Source organism: Anomaloglossus baeobatrachus (genome assembly GCF_048569485.1).
Source record: "Anomaloglossus baeobatrachus isolate aAnoBae1 chromosome 5 unlocalized genomic scaffold, aAnoBae1.hap1 SUPER_5_unloc_20, whole genome shotgun sequence".
NCBI classification, from domain to species: domain Eukaryota; kingdom Metazoa; phylum Chordata; class Amphibia; order Anura; family Aromobatidae; genus Anomaloglossus; species Anomaloglossus baeobatrachus.
This window is the reverse complement of record NW_027441796.1, coordinates 766,384-773,574: the sequence shown is the minus strand read 5'-3', so window position 1 is coordinate 773,574 and position 7,191 is coordinate 766,384. Positions and strand designations below refer to the sequence as shown.

The 7,191-nt window shown below is 45.8% G+C and overlaps 1 protein-coding gene across 1 annotated transcript in view; it reads left to right on the top strand.

The window, feature by feature from the left end:
• The first annotated feature begins 4,775 nt into the window (after positions 1-4,775).
• LOC142258987 (uncharacterized) overlaps positions 4,776-7,191 on the top strand; it is a 51,483-nt gene continuing 49,067 nt past the window's right edge. The window contains exon 1 of the mRNA XM_075331528.1: positions 4,776-4,918. The gene's annotated coding sequence lies outside the window, so the exon portion shown is untranslated. The remainder of the gene's footprint in view (positions 4,919-7,191) is intronic.

The following is a 7,191-nucleotide window of genomic DNA, read 5'->3' as shown; positions in this document are numbered from 1 at the left end:
TCGTACCGTGTGACACCTATGAAAGACCAGAAATATCAACCTTATCGTTGCTCGTTGACACGTTTTTCATTTTCATAATCTCGTTCCTCCTTCGGTGCGCCGGTTGTTCATCGTTCCCGTGGCAGCACACATCGCTCTGTGTGACACCCCGGGAGCGACGAACACAGCTTACCTGCGTCCCGCCGGCAAAGTGGAAGGAAGGAGGTGGGCAGGATGTTTACATCCCGCTCAACTCCGCTTCTCCGCGTCTATTGGACGGCTGCCGTGTGACGTCGCTGTGACGCTGAACGTCCCTCCCCCTTCAGGAAGAGGATGTTCGCCGCCCACAGCGACGTCGCCCGGGAGGTAAGTACGTGTGACGGGGTAAACGACTTTGTGCGCCACCGACAACTAATTGTCCGTGACGCACAAACAATGGGGGCGATGACTTATGCGATCGAACGATTTATTGTCCCGTGTGACGCCCGCATTACTCCAGTCTGTCTTAAATTACTTTGATATTGTGAAGATTTTGACTTGTGCAGATTTGTAGAAAATTATAAAGGGATTTGAATGCACCAAAGTGAATGAGAATCCTAAAGGTTTGTATTTATGGTGAGATATCAGTGGCCCAAAGCCATTTAACCCCTCAAAAACACGTTACTTATTCAAATCGGTGAAAACTGGGGTTTTGCCCACTTTGATGCCAGTTCTGATGCCCAGAACCTGTTTGAGCCAGGGTGGAGTGATCTGAATTTGATGTGTGGCATCACTAGGTATGTAAATGTGGTGTGAGATCAGTGGCCCAAAGCCATTTAACCCCTCAAAAACACCAGTTACTTATTCAAATCTGTGAAAACTGGGGTTTTGCCCACTTTGATGCCAGTTCTGATGCCCAGAACCTGTTTGGGCCAGGCTGGAGTGATCTGAATTTGATGTGTGGCATCACTAGGTATGTAAATGTGGTGTGAAATTAGTGGCCCAAAGCCATTTAACCCCTCAAAAACACCAGTTACTTATTCAAATCTGTGAAAATTGCCTGTGTGCCCACTTTGATGCCAGTTTTGATGCCCAGAACCTGTTTGGGCCAGGCTGGAGTCACTTGAGTTTGATTAGAGGCATCACTAGATAGGCAATTGTGGTGTTAGATCAGTGGCCCAAAGCCATTTAACCCTTTGACTAACATACTTTGATGCCCATTTTTTTGCCAGTTTTATAATTTTCGCAGCTGATTTTGAGTGTATTTATATTAGGGCACCTCAGTGCATTGTATTTTATTATTGTGATGTGTTATTTTTGTTGTTAAATGCATAAAAAACTGAAAAAACTAAATTGCCGAATAAGAAACTGACGAATAAGAAACCAACTTCAGCCCCGAATAAGAAACTGGACAAATAAGAAACCAACTTCAGCATCGTCCTATTATCTACATATATTTCATGATCATGCCACACCTATAATGCTCAGGTAACATAATATACACCTGGTTATATGCCATATGCATTCATTCTCCTATTATCTACAGATATTTCATGATCATTCCACACCTATAATGATCAGGTAACATAATATACACCTGGTTATATGCCATATGCATTCATTCTCCTATTATCTACAGATATTTCATGATCATTCCACACCTATAATGCTCAGGTAACATAATATACACCTGGTTATATGCCATATGCATTCATTCTCCTATTATCTACAGATATTTCATGATCATTCCACACCTATAATGATCAGGTAACATAATATACACCTGGTTATATGGCATATGCATTCATTCTCCTACTATCTACAGATATTTCATGATCATTCCACACCTATAATGCTCAGGTAACATAATATACACCTGGTTATATGCCATATGCATTCATTCTCCTATTATCTACAGATATTTCATGATCATTCCACACCTATAATGCTCAGGTAACATAATATACACCTGGTTATATGCCATATGCGTTCATTCTCCTATTATCTACAGATATTTCATGATCATTCCACACCTATAATGCTCAGGTAACATAATATACACCTGGTTATATGCCATATGCGTTCATTCTCCTATTATCTACAGATATTTCATGATCATTCCACACCTATAATGCTCAGGTAACATAATATACACCTGGTTATATGCCATATGCGTTCATTCTCCTATTATCTACAGATATTTCATGATCATTCCACACCTATAATGCTCAGGTAACATAATATACACCTGGTTATATGCCATATGCATTCATTCTCCTATTATCTACAGATATTTCATGATCATTCCACACCTATAATGCTCAGGTAACATAATATACACCTGGTTATATGCCATATGCGTTCATTCTCCTATTATCTACAGATATTTCATGATCATTCCACACCTATAATGCTCAGGTAACATAATATACACCTGGTTATATGCCATATGTGTTCATTCTCCTATTATCTACAGATATTTCATGATCATTCCACACCTATAATGCTCAGGTAACATAATATACACCTGGTTATATGCCATATGCATTCATTCTCCTATTATCTACAGATATTTCATGATCATTCCACACCTATAATGCTCAGGTAACATAATATACACCTGGTTATATGGCATATGCGTTCATTCTCCTATTATCTACAGATATTTCATGATCATTCCACACCTATAATGCTCAGGTAACATAATATACACCTGGTTATATGCCATATGCATTCATTCTCCTATTATCTACAGATATTTCATGATCATTCCACACCTATAATGCTCAGGTAACATAATATACACCTGGTTATATGGCATATGGGTTCATTCTCCTATTATCTACAGATATTTCATGATCATTCCACACCTATAATGCTCAGGTAACATAATATACACCTGGTTATATGCCATATGCGTTCATTGTCCTATTATCTACAGATATTTCATGATCATTCCACACCTATAATGCTCAGGTAACATAATATACACCTGGTTATATGCCATATGCGTTCATTGTCCTATTATCTACAGATATTTCATGATCATTCCACACCTATAATGCTCAGGTAACATAATATACACCTGGTTATATGCCATATGCGTTCATTCTCCTATTATCTACAGATATTTCATGATCATTCCACACCTATAATGCTCAGGTAACATAATATACACCTGGTTATATGCCATATGTGTTCATTCTCCTATTATCTACAGATATTTCATGATCATTCCACACCTATAATGCTCAGGTAACATAATATACACCTGGTTATATGCCATATACGCTCATTCTATTATTATCTACATATATTTCATGTTCATTCCATGTCTAACTTGCCCTAGAAACCTTTTATACATCTACATAATATACACCTAATAAGTTTTTTATCCTCATTCTTTTTATTTATTCCTTTTTATCATTCTTTTTAGTATGTCCCGTTATCCCCACATTCCTTATTAAAGCCTCCACAGCATCGCCCCCTGCTCCGTGTTACCCCCTCCCCCATAACCCCCCTTTCTTATTGAAGCCTCCACTGCACGGTGCTGCAGCTTCAGTACATCCCCTGTGACATATACACGAGCTGCAGCCCCCAGCACTGACAGGAGACACTGCTCTGTGCCCCCAAAATACAGGCTGAGACCCCAGAGCTATAACTAATGAGGAAACGCTGAATATTCTCCACCTCAGGGTCAGGATCCGTCCGCTCTGCACAGCCAGAGCACTGCTGCTTGAGCACAGCTGCTTCCCGCCCACAGATCAGCACAGAGGAGCCCGGGCACTGCTGCTTCTCGCCCACAGATCAGCACAGAGGAGCCCGGGCACTGCTGCTTCTCACCCACAGATCAGCACAGAGGAGCCCGGGCACTGCTGCTTCCCGCCCACAGATCAGCACAGAGGAGCCTGGGCACTGCTGCTTCTCGCCCACAGATCAGCACAGAGGAGCCCGGGCACTGCTGCTTCTCGCCCACAGATCAGCACAGAGGAGCCCGGGCACTGCTGCTTCCCGCCCACAGCTCTCCACAGGAGCCCGGGCACTGCTGCTTCTCGCCCACAGATCAGCACAGAGGAGCCCGGGCACTGCTGCTTCTCGCCCACAGATCAGCACAGAGGAGCCCGGGCACTGCTGCTTCTCACCCACAGATCAGCACAGAGGAGCCCGGGCACTGCTGCTTCTCGCCCACAGATCAGCACAGAGGAGCCCGGGCACTGCTGCTTCCCGCCCACAGCTCTCCACAGGAGCCCGGGCACAGCTGCTTCCCGCCCACAGATCAGCACAGAGGAGCCCGGGCACTGCTGCTTCTCGCCCACAGATCAGCACAGAGGAGCCCGGGCACTGCTGCTTCTCACCCACAGATCAGCACAGAGGAGCCCGGGCACTGCTGCTTCTCGCCCACAGATCAGCACAGAGGAGCCCGGGCACTGCTGCTTCTCGCCCACAGATCAGCACAGAGGAGCCCGGGCACTGCTGCTTCCCGCCCACAGCTCTCCACAGGAGCCCGGGCACTGCTGCTTCTCGCCCACAGATCAGCACAGAGGAGCCCGGGCACTGCTGCTTCCCGCCCACAGCTCTCCACAGGAGCCTGAGCACTGCTGCTTAGGTAGATGCTAGAGAATGCAGGCTGCTTGCAGGTTATGACGTCACTTCCGGGGCCTATTCATGTACTGTTAGGGGGCGTGTACTTTATTCAGCGTGGCCTGTATTCTTCTCTAGGCTCAATGGATCTGTGGGCGGGAAGCAGCAGTGCTTGGGCTCCTCTGTGCAGAGCGGACGGATCCTGACCCTGAGGTGGAGAATATTCACCGTTTCCTCATTAGTTAAAGCTCTGGGGTCTCAGCCTGGATGTTGGGGGCACAGAGCAGTGTCTCCTGTCACCACTGGGGGCTGCAGCTCGTGTATATCTCACAGGGGATGTACTGAAGCTGCAGCACCGTGCTGTGGAGGCTTCAATAAGGTAAGTGGCTTATGGGGGAGGGGGTTACACAGGGCATGGGGCGATGCTGTGGAGGCTTTCATAAGGAATGGGTCGAGGCTAAATCCCAGTGGGCAGAAGGACCCGGTCTTTTTTCCCACTAAAAATCGTATTAAAACACTCATTAGGACCTGGTCCTTTAGCCCACTAGGATTTAGACTTCTCACACAGAGCAGGGTAAATCCCAGTGGACAGAAGGACCAGGTCCCTCCTTCCACTGGGATTTAGCTTTCTCTATCCAGAGCCGGCTATTTCCCAGTGGGCAAAGGGATCATGTCCTTCTGCCCACTGGGATTTAGACTGCTCTACATAAGAAAGCTAAATCCTAGTGGACGAAAGGACCAGGTCCTAATGATTGTTTTAATACAATTCTTAGTGGGGAAAAAGGACCAGGTCCTTCTGCCCACTAGGATTTAGCCTGCTTTACATGAGAAAGCTAATACCGAGTGGGCTAAAGGACCAGGTCCTAATAACTGTTTTAATACAAGACTTAGTGATCTAATGGACCGGGTCCTTCTGCCCACTGGGATTTAGCCTGCTCTTTATGAAAAAGCTAAACTCTAGTGGGTAAAGGACCAGGTCCCTAGGGGCGTTTTTAAAATGGACACACTTGGCTAAAAACCATGTCACTATGCCAGTTGGGATTTATTCTACTGTATCTGTAGATTATCTGCACTAGAATCATAGAATGTTATAGTTGGACGGGACCTCCAGGGTCATCAGGTCCAATCCCTGCTCACAGCAGGATTCACTATATCATCCCACACAGGTGTCTGTCCAGTCTCCTTTTTACGTCTTCCATTGAAGGGGACCTCACTACCTCTTGTGGTTCCAGTCATTGATCACCCTCACTGTCAAAAGGTTTTTATTCCAAAATCTAATCTGTGACGCTTCCCAATCAGTTTCATTCCATTGCTTCTATTCTTTCCTTGTCTGCAAATGAGAATAGGGCTGACCCCTCTAGTGTGACAGCTCTTCAGATATTTGTAGACGGCTATTAAGTTTCCTCTCTGTTTTCTTTTTTTCAAGCTAAACATTCCCGTATCCTGTAACCATTCCTCATAGGACGGTTTATAGACCGGTCACCATTCTGGCTGCTCTTCTCTGAACTTGCTCCAATTTGTTGAGGTATTTTTTAAAACGTGGTGCTCAGAATTGCAGATGAGGTCTGACCAAAGAGGGGTAGAGGGTGATAATTACTTCACGTGATCTGTGCTTCTGTTAATACATTGCACAATTCTGCTTGTCTTTTTTGCTGCTGCATCACACTGTTGACTCATGTTCAGTCTGTCATCTATCAGTATGCGATTAGTATATTAGTAGTACTAGATATGAAAGTGTTCACATTAATTTTTTTCACATAGACTAAAGGGGGCTTTACACGGTAGCGATATCGCTAGCAATTTGTAGCGATAGCGAGCGTGTAAGTACCCGCCCCCGTCGCACATGCGATTGTTTGTGATCGCTGCCATAGCGAACATTATCGCTACGGCAGCGTCACACATACTTACCTGGTCGACGGCGTCGCTGTGACTGCCGAACAATCCCTCCTTCAAGGGGGAGGGACGTTCGGCATCACAGCGACGTCACCGCAACGTCACTAAGCGGCCGGCCAATCAAAGCGGAGGTGCGGAAATGAGCAGGACGTAACATCCCGCCCATCTCCTTCCTTCCGCATTGTGGCCGGCGGCAGGTAAGGAGGCGTTCCTCGCTCCTGCAGTGTCACACATAGCGATGTGTGCTGCCGCATGAGCGATGAACCACCTGGATAAACAACCCTTACCGATTTTTGAGTTTGGAACGACCTCTCCATGGTGAACGATTTTCACCATTTTTGAGGTCGCTTAAGGTCCCTGGTCAGTTTCACACGCTGCGATATCGTTAATGACGCCGGATGTGCGGCACTAACAACTTGACCCCGACGACAAAACATTAACGATATCGTAGCGTGTAAAGCCCCCTTTAGTGATATGGAAGACTACAAAGTAAGCTCTTAGGTTGCATGTACACCAACTGATGCAGTGTCAGCCCGCCTGTGGAAATGTCAGTGTGCTCTGCAGGAGAATGGAGCAGTCCGTGCCTACTATCAGGGTTCAGTGTGCTACCTACTTTTGCTTTTTTTCTTCCTATGGAGAACATTCTAGCCACAGGAACAGAAAATGACATGCTGCAGCTTGGAAAGCCGCGCCGCATGTCAGTTTACGCAGCAGAGAAAAGAAGCACCGTGGGCAGGAGATTTCTATAAATCCATCCAC